We start from the raw sequence: 24,307 nt of genomic DNA, 5'->3' as shown, positions 1-24,307 counted from the left end.
GAGCTCTGAGGGTGTCTGGGTCAGTTCCAATTAGATTTGAAGACTGACTGTGACTATACCATTTACCACGTGCCTTTTGTTTTTGAGCTATAGGACTGACAATAGCTTTTGGAAAATCAAACAGAAATACTCAGCAAAGGCATCATTTCACACTTACTCAAGTATGAGGAGCACAGAAACAATTCCTGAATTAGAGTAACTTGAAAGGAAGAGAAGAGTTCACTTTCCTTCAGTTCTGTCGAGTCAGAACTATTGAAAAGGTGCTGGGAATAGGCTTTAGGTATAATATATCTGAATAATGTTCAGAAGAATATCAAGATTAGAGAAAATTTTCCACACAGTGATGTGAAAATTGACTCAAATATACGTAGTTTAAATTATTACTTAAATAGCAATAACCAGAAGACTTCATTTCATCACTCTTTTTACATAGCTAATTCTTGTTTTCTTGCTATATAACACCAATTCATATGCCTCACAGCTCAAAGAGAGATTCATAGGTACACCCAATCATTAAATACAAGTAATGTGACCATGATTATTGTTTATTAAGCATTTTCATTTTCTTGTTTGATAGTCAAGAAAATTCTAAGTATCATTTTTACCATCTTGTAATTTCTCTGAAAAAACGGGACTCAAAGAGATCACTTAACCTGCTCAATCAATACCACATAACAAATGGATGGTAGCTAGGAACCAAATTTGTCTCTCTCTCTATTTTTAACTCTAAGTTTTTCACTCAGATTTCTTTTACTTTATTTTTTTTTAATTTATTGGGGTTAGTTGCTAGGTTTCTTTTCCTTTAAATTTTGTTCCTTTTCTTAAACATGATAATACCTGTACAACTTAGAGTTCCAGTTAAACATGACTCTTCTTAGATTAACTTCATTTTTTAACTTTTTATTTCATATTGGAGTATTAACTTTAAAACAATATGCAGTAGAGAATGATATGTTTGTTAGTTATCTATTGAAACTATGAAGAAGCACATTTTTGAAGTTGCTGAGAATTAAACCATTTCCAATTCAGTTATTTTTTTCCAGAGTTATTTCAGATAGTTTTTTATCCATAACATAAACAGGTATTTACATAGTTTTTTAACAACAAAAACAGACTTATGAATTCTCAAAACAATTCTTTTTCCACATGCTTCATTCTTTGGAGGGGCTATGTAAATATCTTGAAGTCTATGGAGGGGCTATGTAAATATCTTAAGGTCTCATCTCAAAATTCTGGGTCTCTAATTCCATGTGCTTCCATAATAGCCAAAAAATGTTTAGCTACCATAAATTGCATGCTAGCAATGTTCTAGAGATTGTTATTAGCACTTTGAAAACTGAATCTCTATCAACTTTCATATCAGAAAAGTGAAATGTATTGTTATTCCTGTTTCACAGATATGGAATTAAGGCTTTAGAGAGTTTTTGCAACTTTCTCAAGGTCAAGCATCTAGTAAATGGACAAGATTTGAATCTAAATTTGATTGACTCCCAAATCCAGGCACTTAACCACTGTGCTATACCTTCTTCCTGCAAGTGTTAGTAGAGATATAAAAAACGCAAAGAATATCTCTGTTCCCTAGTATTTTAGTAAGACAATGACAATCAAGAATTACTTCCTGTGAAGATAATTCATAATAAGAAGTCAGGAGTCACATCCAGAAGCTACAACTCCCCACAGCTACCATTAGGCTTTGGACTCCCACTTATACTGAGTTCACCCATCTAAGCAGTTCTTGGGCAGTGAGCTCAGTGTACTATGGAGTATTGGCTCGGTTAATTGTCCAGCTTTTTCAATGACATCTATTTTGAAGATTTTGTTCAATGATACATCTCTACGTGTCCACTCTGCCAATTAATTCTAGAATACATTGGGCTGGGGTAGAAATTTCTGGCTACATTCTTTGTGGTTGTATAGATGTGTGTAAGAGAAGGCATCATTCTTCTATTTCAGTATCTAAAAATAGGGATGAGATGGTAAGCATGCAACAGACCAATGATCCAGCCAAGAACAACGAAAAGATCTAAACAAAATATAAAAGTCACTCCCAAAATCTGCTTAAAGGCATCTGAGAGCTGATGAAGCAATGAGGACAAGAAAAACCAAGATACCAGATTGGAGAGAATTGTGGAAAAGTTAGCTATACTATATTTTCTCTGGAGACATTAACTGATTCTGTGTGCAAGGCAAGAAGAGGAGGATCTGGGGTTTTCCTGGGCAGAGGGCAGTCTCAGTGGGTTAGAGGGGCAACATTTGAAATTTAAGGAGCCAAGATTCTTGTGAGAAAAGAGAGGCCTAGAAGAGAGCATGATACACAGCTGGTTGTCCTTTCAAGACATTTACCAAATTATGAACTTGAACACTGGGGATGCTGAGAGACTAAGCAGAAAGTCTCTGTAAAATATAGCAGAGGTTTGGCAACTTCACCATGCTGAGGAAACTACTATAGTTCAGAGCCTGCTAGAGAGAATGGCCCAAGATATACAGGGATGTGGCAGGCTAGAGAAAACCAGAGATGGATGGGTCCTTGATGAAGCTGTAAATCAGTCCTTACCCAGTCCATTCCATGACTGAATTAAAGTGATCAGCTTCTATTCTTTCCAACTAATAGAGGAAAGAGTGAACCTTTTCAGGAAGAATAAAGTATCATCTAGATCCTCTATACATTTTTATGTATAAAATCCATCATTCATTCAAAAATCACTAGGATATTAAGAAAGAGGTTCCCATCACTGAAAACCATGAGAGAAGACAATAGCTAAAACTAGATAATAAGCTCCAGGAGGACTGGGACTTATTTTAGCTAATTTTTTCACTGTTAATTCCCCAGAACCTAGAGCACTGTCTGAAAACAGTAAGTGATCAATAAACATCTGCTTAATGTATGAATTAACAAAGTGACCCAAGTAATTCATATTTATTGATATATTACATAGGTAAACCTATGTATATTAAACCTTAGAAACAGCAATAAAATAAGATTGAATTATGAAGAACTTTACCACAGAGAAAACCATTAAGTATGTTTTTTAATTGTTTTGTGTTTTCACTTCTCCAACTACATTTGTATTTCCTTGATTGCAGAATAACTGTCCTGTATTCATCTAGAAAGATATGTCAGCACAAAATAGGGGAATGTCACTCCTCTGTGGCTGTGGGCACATGGTGAGTACTGGGCATGATAATGCAAAGGAGATGGCACAGAGAATTTATGAATTAATTAGTATATTTAAAAGTGAAGAGTGATATATATAAAATTTAGTAGTTATTCTAGACATCTCTCCAAAGAAGACATACAGATGACCAACAGGCACATGAAAAGATGTTCAATATCGCTAAATATTAGAGAAATGCAAATCAAAACTACAATGAGGTATCACCTCACACCAGTCAGAATGGCCATCATCAAAAAGTCTACAAATAATAAATGCTGGACGGGGTGTGGAGAAGAGGGAACCCTCCTACACGGTTGGTGGGAATGTAAATTGGTACAGCCACTATGGAGAACAGTATGGAGCTTCCTTAAAAAACTACAAATAGAACTACCATATGACCCAGCAATCCACTCCTGGGCATATATCCAGAGAAAAACATGGTTCGAAAGGATACATACACCGCAATGTTCACTGCAGCGCTGTTTACAATAGCCAAGACATGGAAGCAACTTAATGTCCTAAATGGATAAAGATGTGTGTGTGTATATATATATATATATATATACACACACAATGGAATACTACTCAACCATTAAAGAGAATGAAATATGCCATTTGCAGCAACATGGATGGACCTGGAGATAATCATGCTAAGTAAGTCAGAGAAATACAAATATAATAGGACATCGCTTATATGCAGAATCTAAAAAAACTGATACAAATGAACTTATTTACAAAACAGAAACAGACTCACATAGAAAACAAACTTATGGTTACCAAAGGGGAAAGGTGGTGGTGGGAGAGATAAATTGGGAGTTTGGGATTAACATATACATTTTTTTGTGGTATGCAGGCCTCTCACTGTTGTGGCCTCTCCCGTTGCAGAGCACAGGCTCCAGACACGCAGGCTCAGCGGCCATGGCTCACGGGCCCAGCCGCTCCGCGGCATGTGGGATCTTCCCGGACTGGGGCACGAACCCGTGTCCCCTGCATTGGCAGGCAGACTCTCAACCACTGCGCCACCAGGGAAGCCCTACACTACTATATTTAAAGTAGATAACCAACAGGACCTACTGTGTAGCACAGGGAACTCTGCTCAATAATCTGTAATAACCTGAATGGGAAAAGAATTTGAAAAGGAAGAGATAAATGTATATGTATAAGTGAATCACTTTGCTGTACACCTGAAACTAACACAATATTGTAAATCAACTACTGTCCCACATAAAATAAAAATGTTTTTTAAAATGATATATTGTACCAAAAAAAATTAGTAGTTATTCTTAATTTTGCTGTTTTGGACAAAAATAAAGAAGAATTACAAATATGCAGACCTGCCATAAAAACTTTCAACAACTAGTTCACTGATTTGCACATTCATTAACATTTAACAATACTTCCTGCTCAGGTTGTAAAGGACAGAGTGTACATATATTTATATCAGCAATTCTGGCCAGTTTGAATATCACATTAGACTCTGAAAATGTGAAGTTGTGGAGTTTATATACACAACAGTTTAAATTTTATTTGCTAGGAGGCACCGTTAAAAAGTTTTAGTTTCGTTCAGAGTTTTAGCTAATTATTTCAACTAGTCATACATCTTTTGTTTGTTTTGCTTTGAGCTTTAGCTGGCTTTCTATGCTTAGATCTAGAAAAGCTGGCAGTCTTACCAGCCTTCCAGGTAAGTATTTATTGTTGATATTTTCTTTAAAGATTCTAAACAAATTTCTTTTCAAGCTACAATTTCAGTATTTTTTTTTTGAGATTTCAGGCTTAACTGTCAAATCCATAACACGTGTGTAAACGTCAACAGGATCTTGGAAAGGTTCATAATTATCATAACAACCTGAAAACATGAGCTACTAAGCCTACTGTGCCTAGTGAAACCTATGTGCTAAATGGCCATAAACTAAACAGACTCTAACATGGGCTAAGTAGTCGATGAAATGATAATATAATGAATTGGCCTTACAGGTGAGAGTCTTGAGTACTAGCAACAGAGGCTCCAGTTTACTTCAGTCTATTACTTATATGTAAGTAGATGCAGTTAATGCCAGGTGATTTAGGAGCTGAATCTCTAAAAGTTTAACAAGAGGCAGTAAACATAGATCACCAAGCCAGTATGGATTCATGCTTCACTGAAGACCCATCTGTGGCCAGCTGGATTCATGACGTCACAGCTGTCTCTCTCAGCCATGTTCGGGCAACAGAAACAAGATTGGGGGCTTCATACACAAGTAAATCATGGACAAGAAGTTGACTTACCTGCATTAAACACAATGAAACTCAAGCAAAAACTCTAAATGTTCTTAAGGCTTGAGGTGAAAATCTGTCACTATAAAATGCCAGAAATTAAACCTAGATTTATTATATTAACCTTTCTCAATCTTTTCACTTGTAATGAAATGATTAATAGCCTTTAATCCAGTCACTTGTTCAACTGTTATACAAATAACCGCATTTTAGTATTTCTGCTCAAAATAGCTAGTTCTTGACTGTTGAAAGACTTTGATAGAGCTCAACACATGTGTATGGACCTTCCAGGCAAGACCTAGGGTATGAAGTACAGAGCAAGATCCATTGGAAGGTGACAAATGCTGCAGACAATTGTTAGAAGGAGGCTGGAGTGATCAAAATTGCATCCGGACCCAAAAATGCTTACAGATAAAATACCAACACAAATTCCCCAACTTTAGTCATTCATTCCCTCTAACTTCTATAAAGAAGACATATATAAGACTATAGATGGAGTTTTCATTGGACAAATCCATCCTGATTGTTAACACATACACTTATCAACTCTTCCTTTCATTTTTGTCTTGCTTAAGCCCATTCAGTAAAATTCGTTTGTAGTAGATACAGAAACCTTACTATAACATCAATTCCTCCCTGTCTTTTACCCTCAACATTTGGTTAACCACTGAGGTTACTTCTGAAAGGGCCTCAAATCTATGCAGTTTTTCTGTTATCACCACTACCAATGTCTTAACTCTGTTCATAACCATCTCTAATCTGAATTACACAATAACCTCCTATTTCCCTGTGATTATCTTCACTTCACTATAAATTCTTTATTGCCACTACGGTAACTTCTGGAGAATTAATATGGTGTACTAGAAGAGCAAGAGTCCTGGAACCAGAAAGTATTAGGTTTGCAAACCACCTCCCCACTTTATGACCTGGGACAAATGAATAACTTGATAATCATCCATTCCCTTATCTGTAGAATGGGGATAAAAATAACTTCCCTTCACAGGGTTTCTTGAGGATTACATGAAATAAAGAATATAGAGCTTCTAGCACAACTATTTCATAATAGGTATGAAAAAAAAATGTTAGATCTCTGACATACAGGCTCACATTTCCAAAATAATGTAGTGGTTCCCAAAAAGCAAAGCATGGATAAGAAGATCCTTCACTCTCTCCAAGCTATCTTATTTTTCAGATTCATATTTCATCTCACAGTCTCCTTTTTTCAGGCCCTCTTCCCCACCATGAAACCAATCTCACCAACTATCCCTCCATTCTATGACGTACCTTAGCATCTTTACATGCAATGCTGCCATTGTCTGGAATGCCATACCTTTTTTCTGGCCTAAGATTACTAACTAAGCCTGTCCACTGAGAAATCGACTGCTATTATTCCTATAAGTCACCCCTTCCCTGGCGTTACTGTAACACTTTGAATATACATCTATGTTAAACAAATTTCCCAAAGTCTTCTAATGATTGTCTCACATTGTCCCTTTCTACCACAAGACTTAGTTCATCAAGTGTAAAGAAAATATTTCTTTCATCTAGGCAGCTGAAAATTTTTGTTCGGTGTATAGTATGATTTAGGAATACAAAACTACTTAAATGAATGAAGAAATGAATTAATGAATTAATATAAAAAGATTATTTAGATCATCTGACACCAGGCCCAACTAGGAAGAGAATAAAAGGATAAAGATAAAAACAAGGATTCGCAATATAAGAAAAACTAAAAGAAAACCACAGATAAATTGTGGGCCATGTAATTAATTATGATGTTCTAACAAAGTTAGAATAGAATATCACTCTATCATTTTTATACCTCTTCTAGAATAAAAAACTAGAGGGTAGGATATAATCAAATCAAAATAAAGAACCCATTTTTGACTTTCTGCAATCACACACTGGAAATTTAATTAATTTGAATATAAGTTAGTTGGCTAATAATGAAAAAAGTGAGATATTGTAAAATTTCTGCATGGTATCTACTGAATCTTATTGTTTTAAAACAATCCTTTTAAATGAGGCTAGATATCAATCTATAACTTCATGCACCAATTTACTGGCACAAATAGTGAAAGAGCTATATAGCAAAATACATTTATTTTACCCATGTGAAAAAAGAAAGAAAATTTATTTCATCGCCCTTCAAATGTATACTGGCAAATTACATTTGTCGTTTGTCCTATAAAGTCAATGGTGAAGATAACTGCCAAGGAGCAGGATAAAGAAAAAAGAATGAAAAGAATTGAGGACAGTCTCAGAGACCTCTGGGACAACATGAAATTCACCAACATTCGAATTTAGGGGTCCCAGAAGAAGAAGAGAAAGAGAAAGGATTTGAGAAAATATTTGAAGAGATCATAGTTGATGACAAAGGATTAATTTCCAAAATTTATAAGCAGCACATGCAGCTCAATAACAAAAAACAAACAACCCAATCCAAAAATGGGCAGAAGACCTAAACAGACATTTCTCCAAAGAAGATATATCAACTGCCAACAAACACATGAAAGGATGCTCAACATCATTAATCATTAGAGAAATACAAATCAAAAGTACAATGAGATATCATCTCACACCAGTCAGAATGGCCATCATCAAAGAATCTAGAAACAATAAATGCTGGAGAGGGTGTGGAGAAAAGGGAACACTCTTGCACTGCTGGTGGGAATGTGAATTGGTACAGCCACTATGGAGAACAGTACGGAGGTTCCTTAAAAAACTACAAATAGAACTACCATATGACCCAGCAGTCCCACTACTGGGCATATACCCTGAGAAAACCATAATTCAAAAAGAGCCATGTACCAAAATGTTCATTGCAGCTCTATTTACAGTGGGCCGGAGATGGAAACAACCTAAGTGTCCATCAATAGATGAATGGATAAAGAAGATGTGGCACATATATACAATGGAATATTACTCATTCATAAAAAGAAACAAAATTGAGCTATTTGTAATGAGGTGGATGGACCTAGAGTCTGTCATACAGAGTGAAGTAAGTCAGAAAGAGAAGGACAAACACCGTATGCTAACACATATGTATGGAATTTAAGAAAAAAAATGTCATGAAGAACCTAGGGGTAAACCAGGAATAAAGGCACAGACCTACTAGAGAATGGACTTGAGGATATGGGGAGGGGGAAGGGTAAGCTGGGACAAAGCGAGAGAGTGGCATGGACATATATACACTACCAAACATAAAATAGATAGCAAGTGGGAAGCGGCCGCATAGCACAGGGAGATCAGCTCGGTGCTTTGTGACCACCTAGAGGGGTGGGATAGGGAGGATGGAAGGGAGGGAGACGCAAGAGGGAAGAGATATGGGAACATATGTATATGTATAACTGATTCACTTTGTTATAAAGCAGAAACTAACACATGATTGTAAAGCAATTATACTTCAATAAAGATGTTAAATAAATAAATAAATTAGTGATGGTAAAAAAAAAAAAAAAAGAGATCATAGTTGAAAACTTCCCTAACTTCCCTAACATGGGAAAGGAAATATCCACCCAAGTCCAAGAAGCACAGAGAATCCCATACAGGATAAACCCTAGGAGAAGCACACCAAGACAGATATTAATCAAACCAACAAAAATTAAATTCAGACAAAAAAATATTAAAAGCAGCAAGGGAAAAGGAACAAATAACATAAAAGGGAATCCCCATTAGGTTATCAGCTGATTTCTCAGCAGAAACTCAGCAGGCCACAAGGGAGTGGCAGGATATATTTAAAGTGATGAAAGGGAAAAAATTACAACCAAGGTTATTCTACCCAGGAAGGATCTCATTCAGATTCAACAGAGAAATCAAAAGCTTTACAGATAAGCAAAAGCTAAGAGAATTCAGCACCGCCAAACCAGCTTTACAACAAATACTAAATGAACTTCTCTAGGCTGGAAACACTAGAGAAGAAATATATCCACAAAAACAAACCCAAAACAATTAAGAAAATGGTAATAGGAACATACATATCAATAATTACCTTAAATGTAAATGGATTAAATGCTCCCACCAAAAGACACAGACTGGCTGAATGGGTCCAAAAACAAGACCTGTATATAGGCTGTCTACAAGAGACCCACTTCAGACCTAGGGACACACACAGACTGAAAGTGAGGGGATGGAAAAAGATATTTCATGCAAATGGAAACCAAAAGAAAGCTGGAGTAGTAAAACTCATATCAGATGAAATAGACTTTAAAATAAACACTGTTACAAGAGAAAAGGAAGGACACTACATAATGATCAAGGGATCAATCCAAGAAGAAGATATAACAATTGTAAATATTTATGCACCCAACATAGGAGCACCTCAATACAAAAGGCAAATGTTAACAGCCATGAAAGGGAAAATTGACAGTAACACAATAATAGTGGGGGACTTTAATACCTCACACCAATGGACGGATCATCCAGACAGTAAATTAATAAGGAAACAAGCTTTAAATGACACAATAGACCAGATAGATTTAATTGATATTTATAGGACATTCCATCTGAAAAAGCAAATTACACTTTCTTCTCAAATGTACACGGAACATTCTCCAGGATAGCTCACAACATTCTCCAGGATAGGTCACATCTTGGGTCACAAATCAAGCCTCGGTAAATTTAAGAAAATTGAAATCATATCAAGCATCTTTTCCGACCACAACGCTATGAGATTAGAAATAAATTACAGGGGAAAAAAAGTAAAAAACACTAACACATGGAGGCTAAACAATATGTTACTAAATAACCAAGAGATCACTGAAGAAATCAAAGAGAAAATCAAAAAATACCTAGAGACAAATGACAATGAAAACACGAAAAAGAGGGAATTTTATAGCAATACAATCCTACCCCAAGAAACAAGAAAAATCTCAAAGAAACAATCTATCCTTACACCTAAAGGAACTAGAGAAAGAAGAGCAAACAAAACCCAACGTTAGCCGAAGGAAAGAAATCATAAAGATCAGAGCAGAAATAAACAAAATAGAAACAAAGAAAACAATAGCAAAGAGAAATAAAGACTGGTTCTTTGAGACGATAAACTAAATTGATAAACTTTTAGCCAGTCTCATCAAGAAACAGAGGGAGAGGACTCAAGTCAATAAAATTAGAAATGAAAAAAGAGAAGGTACAATGGACTCTGCAGAAATACAAAGTATCATAAGAGAATACTACAAGAAACTATATGCCAATAAAATGACAACCTGGAAGAAATGGACAAATTCTTGGAAAGGTACAACTTTCCAAGACTGAACCAGGAAAAACTATAAAATATAAACAGACAAATCGTAAGTAGTGAAATTGAAACTGTAATTAAAAACCTTCCAACAAACAAAAGTCCAGGACCAGAGGGCTTCACAGGCAAATTCTATCAAACGTTTAGAGAAGAGCTAACACCTATCGTTCTCAAACTCTTCCAAAAAAATTGCAGAGGGAGGAACACTCCCAAACTCATTCTATGAGGCCACCATCACCCCGATACCAAAACCAGACAAAGATGTCACAGAGAAAGAAAACTACAGGCCAATATCATTGATGAAAGTATACACAAAAATCCTCAACAAAATACTAGCATACAGAATCCAACAACACATTAAAAGGATCCTAAACCATGATCAAGTGGGATTTATCCCAGGGATGCAAGGATTCTTCAATATATGCAAATCAATCAATGTGATTCACCATATTAACAAATTGAATAACAAACACCATATGATCATCTCAACAGATGCAGAAAGAGCTTTTGACAAAATTCCACACCAATTTATGATCAAAACTCTCCAGAAAATGGGTATAGAAGGAACCTACCTCAACATAATAAAGGCCGTATATGACAAACCCACAGCAAACATCATTCTTAATGGTGAAAAACTGAAAGCATTTCCTCTAAGATCAGGAACAGACAAGACAAGGATGTCCACTCTTGCCACTCTTATTCAAAATAGTTTTGGAAGGCAATCAGAAAAGGAAAAAAAATAAAAGGATTATAGGTTGGAAAAGAAGAAGTAAAACCGTCACTTTTGCAGAGGACATGATACTATACATAGAAAATCCTAAAGATGCTACCAGAAAACTACTAGAGCTAATCAATGAATTTGGTAAAGTTGCAGGATACAAAATTAATGCACAGAAATCTCTTGCATTCCTATGCACTAACAACAAAAGATCAGAAAGAGAAATTAAGGAAACAATCCCATTTACCATCGCAACAAAAAGAATAAATACCTAGGAATAAACTTACCTAAGGAGGCAAAAACTTGTACTCAGAAAACTATAAAACACTGATGAAAGAAATCAAAGATGACACAAATAGATGGAGAAATATACCATGTTCTTGGATTGGAAGAATCAATATTGTGAAAATGACTATACTACCCAAAGCAGTATAAATGTTTTGCAAAGCAGATTGAGAAATAGTGACGGTTTCAACTTTTTCTGTTGTATGAAATCCTTCTGGGGATATTAAGGAAGGAACTGAATTCTGCCTCTGAACCTCAACAATACTCAGGGACTGAAGGCTCAGTATTTCTGGTTGTGAGGGAGAGGAAGGATGGAACTTAAAACAGGAGTTGGAAATCCTGCATAACGAGTAGTTTATGTACTCTCTTCCAGCCAATAAAACCAGAAAATGACTTTTGTCCCACGAGCTAAGATGAGCATTTGCTACCTGGAGAAATTCTAGCAGAGAGTTAGACACCTTAACGAGAAGAAAAGCTATAAAAATACACCTTTTATATTAAACTAGTCCCATTACCTAAATACTGTTTATATGGGTTGAAGACAAGTTTCATCTTAAAGAATACTGACCAGCTCTGCCCTCGCCAAAAAAATCATTAACAATTGAAGATCATCTAGTGAAATAAGCAAATTCCCATTGACCACAATCACCCTCCATACAAGTCTTACTGGTCACAAGCCTTGTTATGCACAGAGACTTTCCAACCATCTTTTACAGCCCACTATTGAAAATGAACTCACTTCATACACTACCATGTATTTGAGGTAAATTTCTAACAAGAAAAAAAAGCTCAAAACTAAACAAAAATGAGGTACTCACTCAGAGGAAATAGACAATACAGAGAGCAGAGAAAAAAGTGTCCAGAGAGAATAAAGATATTTTTCAGACATGCAAATTCAATTATATGCTGTCTATAAAAAAATACAGCTAAAACTAACACTACATGAGGGTTGAAAACAGAATAGTAAAAAAGGTTTAAAAGATAACATGCAAACAATAACAAGAAGAAATGTGGTATAGCTATAATAATATCAATCAAGGCAAAATGTATTATTATAAAGTGAGAGAACCTTACTAATGACAAAAGATTCAACCCATCAGGAAGATATAAGGTACCACCAAAATACAGGAATTAAAGTAAATTTATAAAGTGTAAGAAAAAATAGACAAATTCACATATAAAATGTATAAAATATCAACATATTTCTCTCGATAACCAATGAAAGAAGCAGACAAAAATATCAGTGAGGAGATAAAGGATTTGAATAAGATGATTAGCAAACTCTCTAATGTGTGTGTGTGTGTGTGTATATAGAGAGAGACTCATACCATATGTACAGAATACACATTCTTTTCATGCAACAGAGAACATTTAGACATCTTGAAAATAAACAAGGCTATAAAGCAAGTCTCAAAAATTTTTAAATGACTGAATTATATAAAGGATATTCTTTGACCATAATGTAACTAGACTATAAATCAATAATAAAAAGATAACTTGACAATCCCCCCAGATCTTTGGAAATGAAGAAATACACTTCAAGTAACATGTGAGTCAAAACTGAAATTTCAATGGGACAGAGAAAATATTTTGAGTTGGCTAGTAATAAAAATATTGTTAGATATACCTAAAATCATGCTTAAACTTTCAATTTTAAACAAATATATTTTAAAAAGAACAAATGCTAAAAATTAATGAATTAAGAATCTTTCTCAAGAAATTAAAGAAGTAGCAAAATACACCCAAAAAGATAAAAATAATATAAAGTTTTAAAAATAAAATTTAATTAAACAAGTAGGAAGAAAAAATGGAACTATACAATAGAGAGGATGAACAAAGTTGGTTCTGTGAAGACATAAAATTGATCATTCTCTAGCAAGACTGATCAACATATAAAGAGAGAAGGTACAAGTAACCACTTCTGACAAATAACCATGTCAGAAATGAAAAAGGGGAATTGCTGCAGATCCTGCAGAGGTTAAACAAATAATAAGTGTGCTTTGATGAAATTTAGATGAAATCAACACATATCTAGAAAAACATTTACAAATTACCAAAATGTACATAGGAATCAAAAAGAATTTAAAACATAGATCTATTCACAAACTTGAATGTATAATTAGAAACTTCTCCACAGGAAAGTTCCAGGCCCAGATGTGCACATGGGCCAAAGAGAAATGTGCAGGAATGTTTATAGCATCATTATTTGTAATAGCCTGAAAGTGGAAACAGCCAGAATGTCTAGCAACAGAAGAATGGATAGATATATCACAGCACAGCCATACAATGGAGACGATTCAACAACGAAAGTGAACAAATTACTATTATACAAAGCCTGAATGGAGCTCAGAGACTTACATAAAAGAAGCCAGACAAAAATAAAAGAGAACATATTGTATGATTATAAGTATATAAAGCTCAGAAACAGGCAAAACTAAACTACAGTGATTAGGAAAGTATTATAAGTGGTAAAACTACAAAAAAAAAGCAAGAAAGCATCGAGCATAAAAGTGAGATAGGGGTTACTTTGGAGAAAGAGAGCTTTATTATAAGGAAAGACAGCCAGAGGGTTTCTGGGGTGCTGGCAATGTTTTGTTCGTTTGTGTGTTTAATACAAATGGTAATAACACGGGTAACACGGGTGTTCACTTAAAAATATTTGATAATAATTACTTTGCAATAATTAAGCTGTATATACGTGTTCTATGTGCTTTTGTATAGGTATGTTATTTCCATATTTTCAAAAAATTTACCAAAAAGAAAGTACTTATTATTATAGGAAATATTAAGACATGGTAGCTATTACTGTCACCTAATAGGAGAAACACTGGGGTCGCAAAAGACCAACACAGTTTTTGGGAGAAAATTATTTTTAGGTTGGATTGGAGAGTACCACAAAGGGACGTAGAGGAGCGAGAGAGCTTCCTGAAGGGTGAGCAAGCCTGCTGTGCGGGACCAGTACAATTAGTGAAGGATCCTGGCTAAAGCAAGCACAGTATAAAAGAAAAATGAAAGATGAAGCTGAAAACTAATTATGTAGGGAAGGTTACTGAGTACCCACAAGGTAATTTAGCTCCTGTTTCTGAGCCTGTGGACAATTCACATTTGGAATTTAGATTGCTTGAGTTTCTTCCATAAGGTGCTGCATTTTAAACATCTTTCTGCTTTTTAACTAACCATGTTTCTTGGTATCTCTTAATGGAAAAGAGGTGATATCGCCTTATGAAATGCAAGAACTACCAGTTTGACATCCCTTACGCCTGATAAGGTACAGATTAAATCAAGTGCCATTTGAAAGACCCATAAAAATGTATTATCTGCTTCATTGATTTCAAGGGGTGAAGCAGAAAGTCACCTAGAAGCACTTGTTCTCTCGGTTCATGGAAGAATCACTTGGGTAATTTCCCAGGAGCTCCATGCTGGGGACGTGGAATAGGCAAGGGTATATTCAACCTCTGAGACTCTGGCAACACTCTCCAAGATCCCTGACATGCAGAGACAGTCACAGGGGAGAAAATGGGTCCATCTGCTCCTCAAGAGGGGAGGTACAGAGGCTTGTGGAGGACGTGACTGCAGCCCACTGGCAGGAAAGAATCATGAGGCCTCCTCAAACAAAAGCTGTAAGCAAAGTGGTAGCCAAGCTGCTGACTCAGGGGCAGGGATGGGAGAGCTGTTTTCAGCAACCGTGTGACTGATGGGAGCTCTTCTGAACCCAGTCATTCTGAGGTGAGGGATATGCTCATGGCCAAGGTTGGGTCTGGGCCAGGGAGGGCACCAAGGATGAGTGGACAGGAGTGCGTGTAACTATGCAGGTGCGAACTTCAAAAGTCACACTATATGGCAGCGAGACACATGGACAGTAGGAGAATAATCAATAGCTTCCTCTATGGCTCATAGTTGAAAAAGACCCCAGTGACCCCACATTGGACTAGGTAAGGCACTGAATTTAAGGTCAATTGAGTAGGTCAAACTTCAGAAAGGAGACTCCTTGCTAATGAATGCAGGCAGAGTCTCAAGTCATTAATTAGATAGGCTAAAGTAAATCAGGCCACCAACATATGATGCCAGATATTTCTGCACAATCAGCTTAAATCTGTTTGGTGTATATATCATCCTCCACAAACACTGAAAGCAGAGGCCTTGGGTAGGAATTAAAGGTTTGTTTGCCTGGAGATTTCTCTTCACGCACCTCAGATACAAGGGGCATATCCAACCCTAAAAGAATAGCCACTTAAGACGCCTCCCAGTCTGCAATTTAACTTGAGAGGGTCACCTATTTATTCATTCTTTCAACAATATTGACTGAACACCTCCCATACGGCTGGAACAGTGCGAGGTGCTGGGAATACCAAGATGAGCAAGATGTAGTCATTAGCATTTAGCAAATGAAAAAAGACATGCAAATAAACCAACAGTGCCCTATGTGGAAAATGCTGTACACCAGGGGAGAGGTAGAGATGAGAGACTCCCAGTTCTTTTGACATGAAGGGGAGGGGCCCAGGGAAGAGCAGGCTTCAAGAGGAGGGACAGAGGAAGGAAAATGCGTTTGAAGTAGAACGAAACAGACATACAAACGTAGAGAGGGTTGAAAGCAGCAAGCATGTTAAAGGGAGAAGCAGGGGCAGTTCCGGGCTGCTGTCCAGATGCACAGTGACACAGGAAGGGAGGCCAGGGAGGGCTGCATCACTGAAGGCTTTGCAGAGCCTTCACAAAGTCTGTCTTTTTAAATACTCACTGATATGGGAACATTAGAACAATAAGCCCCACTCAACTATCCCAACAGCTACCTGAATATTATCAACTTCATGTCTTTAAAATGCTTTCTGGGCTTCCCTGGTGGCGCAGTGGTTGAGAGTCCGTCTGCCGAAGGGGACACGGGTTCGTGCCCCGGTCCGGGAAGCTCCCACATGCCGCAGAGCGGCTGGGCCCGTGAGCCATGGCTGAGCCTGCGCATCCGGAGCCTGTGCTCTGCAACGGGAGAGGCCGCAACAGTGAGAGGCCCACATACCGCAAAAAAAAAAAAAAAAGTGCTTTCTATTTAGGAAACTGTCAGTCAGGGTACTCCAGAGAAACAGACCAGTAGGAGATAGATAGATAGATAGATAGACAGACAGACAGATAGATAGGTATATATACAGATAGTTATAGAAAGATGGGCACAAGTACATACACACACACATACATTCACATAAGCAAAAAGATTTCTTTCAAGGAATTAGTTTATGCAGTCATGGAGCCTGGCAAGCCTGAGATCTGCAGGGCAGGCCAGCAGGTTAGAACTTCTTGGGCAGGAGCTGATGCTGCAATCATCAGGAAGAATTTCTTTTTTCTCTGGGAATCCTGTTTTTGCTCTTAAGGCACTTCTACTGACTGGATGAGGTCCCCCACGTTATGGAGAGTAAGCTCCTTTACTTCAACTCAACTGATTGCAGATGTTCACCAAATCTACAAAAGACCTTTACAGCAACACCGAGATTAGTGTTGGATTCAACAGCTGGGTACTAGAGCTTAGCTAAGTTGACACAAAAGACAAACCAGTACAGAAGTCATATTCCCAATTTACATTTAAAGATACACTTGTTTTTACATCCAAAAACTACAACTCCCATCAACACCTGCTACAACATTTTTAAATCCCTATGATTGTAATTTTGGAATTTAACACAGAAGTCCTGTAACGTTGCCTCCACTTTCCCCAATACACGTACACACAAAATACACAAATAGTACCTCATCAAATAGAGATGATGTCTCACACCAATACTCTGAGAAGTCCATACTCATTTAGTCACACCTTAATATTTTATCATTCAAACTGTGAAATTTCACAGTATTTCTGAAATTGTAATTCAATTTCCATGAACGCATACCTGCACCTTAATCTGTAATGAGTTATGTTTTGTTGTTTCAGCACAAGACTCTGTAAGCTCTTCTCCTTCTAGCCCCTTTCTGAGGTTCTTACACTAAAATTATTTTTGCTTCAAGCATCAACTTTTTACTCTTCTGTTTGCAGCTACATGGCAACAGGTAAATTATGTACATTCATGTCCAACATAAAAAGCATTCTTTTGAAACCCCAAGGTATTCACTTTTAGTTCCTCTTGAACATAGAGGTTGTGGTTATATTAGTCATTTTTATTACAGCCTATTTTGTTCATCAAAAATAGACTATCCTTTGAACACACTATCCCTTGTATATAATACAAGTAGCACTTTCTAGTAAGCAGTCATCAGCCTGTGAGAAACACCATAGAATGTTTAACAGCATATAAAATAACTGGCAGCCAGAACCTTGAATATCAGAAACTATTTTTGGAATCCTGAGAGTTGCAGGGCATTATATAAACACAAGTAGAAGTATCTAACATAGTATCCAATGCTGCGGGTGTTTAGTGAGTGTATGTTAAATCTGAAGAGAAAGGGAGAGAAATTAATCTTCTGGAGAAACACAACCTCTGATGGGTGAGGAAGGCCTGGAAGTTGATATCAAACCAAATTGAGTATTGTATACATTTATGCTCAGTTATTGAGAGAAAAGCATATATTCATTATAAATTTGAGGATCACTCATACTCAAACATACACTTTTAGACATCTTTATAGAGTACTTAAGTGACTCATTCCCTGTGAAATTGTGGGTTACAAGGCAGGAGAGGGCATGGGGACACACCTCTCAACCTCTTAACAATGGTTGCCATGTATGTGTCCCAACTACCAGAAACCAGGACGGGGCCCGAGCGATTGGAGTCTGAACTGGGATCCCAAATCTAGGCTTAGCAGATAACTAAGGCCTATTTAAAGATGCTCAGACAACTGAAAAAACCAAATCACCAGCTGCAGGGAGCTGATTTAATGGAAACATGGGCACCAAAGTACAAAATCAGACCATGTCCGTAGGCAGGCACAAGGGAAGCTAGTAGCAACTACTGAGCTTAAAAGTAAGCCCTCTGGTATACACATGGTTAGCTTTTTTTTTTTCTTTTTTAACCTCTTTTATTGGAGGATAATTGCTTTACAATGGTGTGTTAGTTGCTGCTGTATAACAAAGTGAATCAGCTGTATGTATACATATATCCCCATATCTCCTCCTTCTTGCGTCTCCCTCCCATCCTCCCTATCCCACCCCTCCAGGTGGTCACAGAGCACCGAGCTGATCTCCACATGGTTAGCTTCCTATCCAGCTCCTGGAGCTGGAGCAAGGGCATGGCAGGAGCGCTACCTACCAGGTGAGCAGAAGATCAGGCCCAAGGGATGCCTCCAGGTGAGTATCAGTATCAGAGCCTGGTGAAACTTACCTGATTTTTATAGCCCATGCATAAACTCCCACATGTAAGGAAAACCAGGAGGATGGCACCGTTTACTTAACATTGCCGTGGCTTTAGTTTGTCTAACAATCCACATGCAAATCAGCTGCCCTCAAAATTGAGAATAGAAGACAGCAGCGAGGAAAATTACTACTTCTACTAATTTGAAGTTCTACTAATTTGAAGTATTTGTTGTCTATTTAACTAACTGTCCCTTTCCCCCTGAACTTGTCTCTTCACAATATGGCTTTACCTGATCTGGGCACACACCTTCAAGGACATCAGGTCATGCACGGCAGCTGTTCCAGCCCCCATCGTCTACCCTCTGCTTTGAGTTTTCCCTCTTCGAGCCTTCCAATCAACATTCTGTTGACTTTAAGCCTGACTCTTCCTCTCCACCCAGACTACTGCTACCTTAAAGAGTCTATCTGGATTTCATTTCCTCTCTTTCCAAGACACTGCTTCCCAGACTTCTCAGCTCCCTTCACCATGGTCCACAGGTGAGCTTGCCCTGCCCATCCTTCAGTCTTGACCAATGCTCAGCTCATTCTCAGTCCTGGTTACATCTAGATTCACCTGAGGAACTTTGAAGAACATCATTGCCTGGGCCACTTCCCAAAAAAGCCTAACTTACGCTGGTGTGGGCTTCAGACATCAGTATTTTTTTAAATCTCCTGGTGATGCTAACACACATCCTGACTTGAGAACAACTGCTGTAGCTAAGGCTTCTTTACACTGCTCCTGGTGGTCTGGAAGGCAATTTGGAGTGAGCATCATGGCCACATTGAGCCACAAAGGGTCTCGGGAGTCACTACAAAGGACCATTGTAAAGCAGAATATGCCATAAGAAGCAGAATATAGTCTACGAATCATAAGCACCAAAATGACACATTTAAGTACATTTGGGTAGATCAGGAATGATCAAAGCTGGGACTTATAAAAAGGAAACATTTACAGCCTCCTTACTTCCAACAAAGGACCCTCATTTATTCATTAGACACTGTTCACCAGATTAATAGTCAATCTCATTCAGAAAGACCGTGACCATCCAGCCATCAGGAGACATCTAAACTCTGCTCAGCGTGCTGAAATTCTTTTAGCTGCCCCAATTCCCGATGCCAGCTCATGAAAAAATGATGGAAATATCAAAGAACAATCTGCTTCAGAATCATTGATTTAAAAGCACATAGCATATGATGACATAATTATATCTTTGATGATTAACAAAACCAGAATTTATTTAAATTAGAGACCTTCTGGTTGAAATGAGCTGCAATCATGAAGGGATGTGCCTGGCACACGCTGCATTCAAAGTGGAGCAACGGAAGTGCTATAACCTCACCCTAACTGCTCTTGTTCACTTTGGAGTCAGTTTCCCCCCCAAAAAACCTATGGGTCATGAATTATGAGTAAAGATGGGCAGTTTAATATTACTTTCGTTTCTTTAGAAATTTGGGGAAAGTCTCTTTGCTAATGGCTGAGTTATATTCCCCAATGATGCCTGAGAACAGGAAAAATAAAATGCGAGAATTGTGTTTTAAAACCATAGATGAAAATGAAACTACTTATGACAAAATAAAAATATAGCGAGTTTTGTCCAAAGGGTATCATACGAATAAACTGTGATGTTTAAAGAAGTGAAAAAGTACTGATACCTGGAAAACGGAGGCTGAAGAAAAAATGCAATGTATATTAATTTTAATAAAATGATATACTGCATAATACTTGAAGAGCTAAGAAAAAAAGAAAAAGTACTTCCTTTCACTAATTCCTACCAAAATTTATGGGTGAACAAAATAACATGGTGAACAATCTTTCTATTCCTCTCCTTCTCATATACATAGTAATCTCCACCCATACTGAGTCCCCCTTGCTTTTCTATGTCTGTGAGATTTTGTGCATTGCTGTTTCCTATGCCTGAAATATCTTCCTTTACCTTTTTCAGCAGTCGACCCTTGCTTATCTTTTGAAATAAAGCTCCAGTAGCACTTTCTCTTCCTTGTCCTCTTCCCCTACCTTCTAAAGCTGAGTTAGGTTTTTCTGTCTTCTAAATCACAGTACTTTTTCCCCTGGTTAATCTAGGCACTTAATAAACTTTTGCTGGCTGAAATAAACTTTTGCTGGTTGAATAATTCTTAAAAAGAAACTTGGGTCATTATTCAATGAGAAAGGAACTGGTCTGAATATAAAATGTTATTATTTTTCATGAATATATTGTCCCCTTTATTTTGTTGCTTTTCTTCTTCCTTTTTTTTTTTTTTTTTTTTGCGGTACGCGGGCCTCTCACTGTTGTGGCCTCTCCCGTTGCGGAGCACAGGCTCCGGCTGCGCAGGCTCAACGGCCATGGCTCACGGGCCCAGCCGCTCCGCGGCATGTGGGATCTTCCCGGACCGGGGCACAAACCCGTGTCCCCTGCATCGGCAGGCGGACTCTCAACCACTGTGCCACCAGGGAAACCCTGCTTTTCTTCTTTGAAAAAGTTTTATTAATCATAAAGGTAAAAAAAAAGTTCACAATTAAAATAGAAAAAGCATTAGAAATTGAAGGGAAGATGTCATCTGACATTCCATCATTCCGAACAACTACTACAATTTCCTCCAATATATTTTCTACATATTTTCTAAATAAAAGAATCAAGGTGTGAGTAAGGACAAAATGTGGCAGAAGATTAGAGAGATGATAGATAACTAGATAGATAATAATTTATAAAAATAAATTATAAAATGATTATAAACAAGATAACTGACAATCAATACATCCCAATAAATCTATAACACAAACATATAGTAAGACATTTTACTGATAAGATCTTTTGACTCGAAGAAGCAGGAGGTACTTGAAAGAATCAGATAGTATCATTCTGACATATATCGTGGTGAAGTGAACAGTAATGCCTGACCACAAAGATAAAAACACAAACAGTCTGCATGCCCAATATAGGTGATATTAAAATGATGCTCTAAATTAAGTGGGAGGTTATTCCATAATTCTCTTGTTTTTCTCTCCCTCACTAGTCAAAAGCAAGGCATAGCCTGGTTTTATCTCAAACCCTGATGACTTCAGGATCAGACATTGCAATTGTTCACCATTAGCCAATGCATTGGCAAACCCCAGCAGAGGAACTCTGTCAAGAGTAGGTCCAGAAGCCCCAGGACAGAGTGGGTAGACTTTGGGGAAAGAACCAGTTATGGTGCATCTGATTCAACTAATGGGTTATGAAGAGTAAAAGGCATTGGGATAGACAGCTAAAGATCAAAAAGGACAATTGCAATGCTATGCAGAAAGTGCTGTAATTAAAAACAAAAAAAAATACACTATGGTTCAAGGAAAGGTTCAATGTAGAAATGGCATCAGAACTAGAATTTAATGAATGAGTCCATTTTGGGAAGGCAAGAGGGGTAGTGGGAATCTCAGGTGGAAGAAACAATCTATGCAAGAATAACTAGGCAAGAGACACCATGATGCATTCAAGGAGCTCAAAGTACTCAGAAACTGAATCCCAAGCTAAGGGTTAATTGATGAAGCAGATCAGAGTGATTAGCAACAAACCTGAAAATACAGGCAGGAACAGAGCTGGAAGAGGGACTTGTGTAAATTTAATCCTGAATGTAAAGGGGCCTTTCAATGATCATAGGTTTGTGTGTCAAATGATTCAATTTGTGTTCTATTGATACTAAGCTGATAGCAGCATGGAGACTTGATTGATAGGGCCACAATGAGACGAAATTTGACCAGTTAGGAGGCCGCTGCAATGAGTCAGGTGAAAGATAAGGGCCTAAGGAACCAGCAGCAGAGAGGAGGTGGAGACACAGTCAAAGCTAATAAGGGACAGAATGTCCTCATTTGCAGGATGAAGACAGTAAGAGAAAGGATGGAGTTAAAAGTAACTTCTGTATTTCTGCTTCAGCAACTGAGTGGGTGGTGATGCCATTCATCAAATCAGAAAATACAGGGAAAGGAGCAAACGTGAAGAATACATTCAGTTTTGGAAAAGCTGAGATTTATCTGCTTGTGGAACACTAGAGACATGCTCAATAGGTAGCTGAATATACGAGTCTGTACTGGAGTGCAGAGAAGGATGTAAGAGCACTTAGGTAAGAGGTGGAGTTTGCACTTTGCAGTTATAAAAGTGGGTAAAATTCCATAAAGAGAAGAAAGGAACTAAGATCAGAATCCCAAGAACATCAACCTCAAAGGAATTGTAAGGAGAAAAAGAATCCATGCTATTTAAAGAGAGGGCTGATCCAGGAACAGGATCTGTCTAGAGACAGAAAAAATTAGGAGTATCGTCAGAATGAAATACAATAAGAAATTCAAGAAAATGGAATATAATAAGAAGTTTTTTTAAGTGAAAATGATTGACAGTATGAAATGTTTAACTGAGGTGAAAAATTAAGAATTGACATATATCTGTTAAATTTAACATTTAGATCACTGTTGATCTCAGCAAGAACATGCCACGAGTTGAGTAAATATTAGAGTGCAGGGGGTCTGATCATATTTAGGAAGAAAGGAAATGGAGACAATGAGTACAGGCATTTATTTTAATTCCAAAAGCTTGCCTGTAAAGGGACAGAAAGACACACCGATAATTAGGCCACATAGGCTTAAGGAAAGAGGGAGACACAATTGTGTTTCTAACGGAGGGAACTGAATCAGAATGCACGTTATCATGCATCATGGCTATTTTTGTACATGACTCATTTTCTCTACTTCACTCTAAGTTGTTTGACTGCAAAAACACTAACTCAGGCATAGTAGTGGCTCAATAAATGTTACTTAATCAGGGAGTAAATGAATGCAGCAACCAATCAGAAAAATATGAAGAATATAAGGAATATTATAAATGCAACCAGACTTAAAACTTATAGTATAATTATAGATATACAGTATCACAGAATAAAACTGGAGGGGATCATGTACATCTGAGTTTTAGTTCATATGACACCAAAAATAAAAAGTTGCATGACTTTAATAAAAAAATACATAATATTTGGACTTCAGATACTTTTTCTGTAAATTAGAAAGTTGATCAGGAATGACAGAAGCTTTCATTCATCCCGAGTCTGATGGATTGGTCCTAACTGCCTGGCACAGTGTTATGAAGCCTAAGGTTCTGTCTTTACTCAAGGGAGTGGAGGGTTTTAAGGAATCAGCAATGTCTGCTATGGGTACAGAAAGAGGAGTGGGTAACACAAGTGCTACATTATTGCCCAACCCTAAAATAGTTCATGTATCCAGCTCTGAAAGGTAAGAAAGATATGTGACTTATGGTCTTTTTGTGAAAATTCATTCAGAATAAAGTTTTAAAAAGAAAATCCTACAGTGAATTAAAGACTGGAGAGATGTTTTATCC

At 37.3% G+C, this 24,307-nt stretch overlaps 1 protein-coding gene across 3 annotated transcripts in view; it reads right to left on the bottom strand.

Annotated features, from left to right (window-relative positions):
• TMEM117 (transmembrane protein 117) overlaps positions 1-24,307 on the bottom strand; it is a gene marked incomplete at both ends in the record, with an annotated part of 515,344 nt that overhangs the window by 246,282 nt on the left and 244,755 nt on the right. The window lies entirely within an intron of this gene.

The sequence above is a fragment of the Leucopleurus acutus genome (assembly GCF_964270905.1).
Source record: "Leucopleurus acutus genome assembly, chromosome: 11".
In the NCBI taxonomy this organism is placed as follows: Eukaryota; Metazoa; Chordata; class Mammalia; order Artiodactyla; family Delphinidae; genus Leucopleurus; species Leucopleurus acutus.
This window is presented reverse-complemented; position numbering and strand designations above follow the sequence as displayed.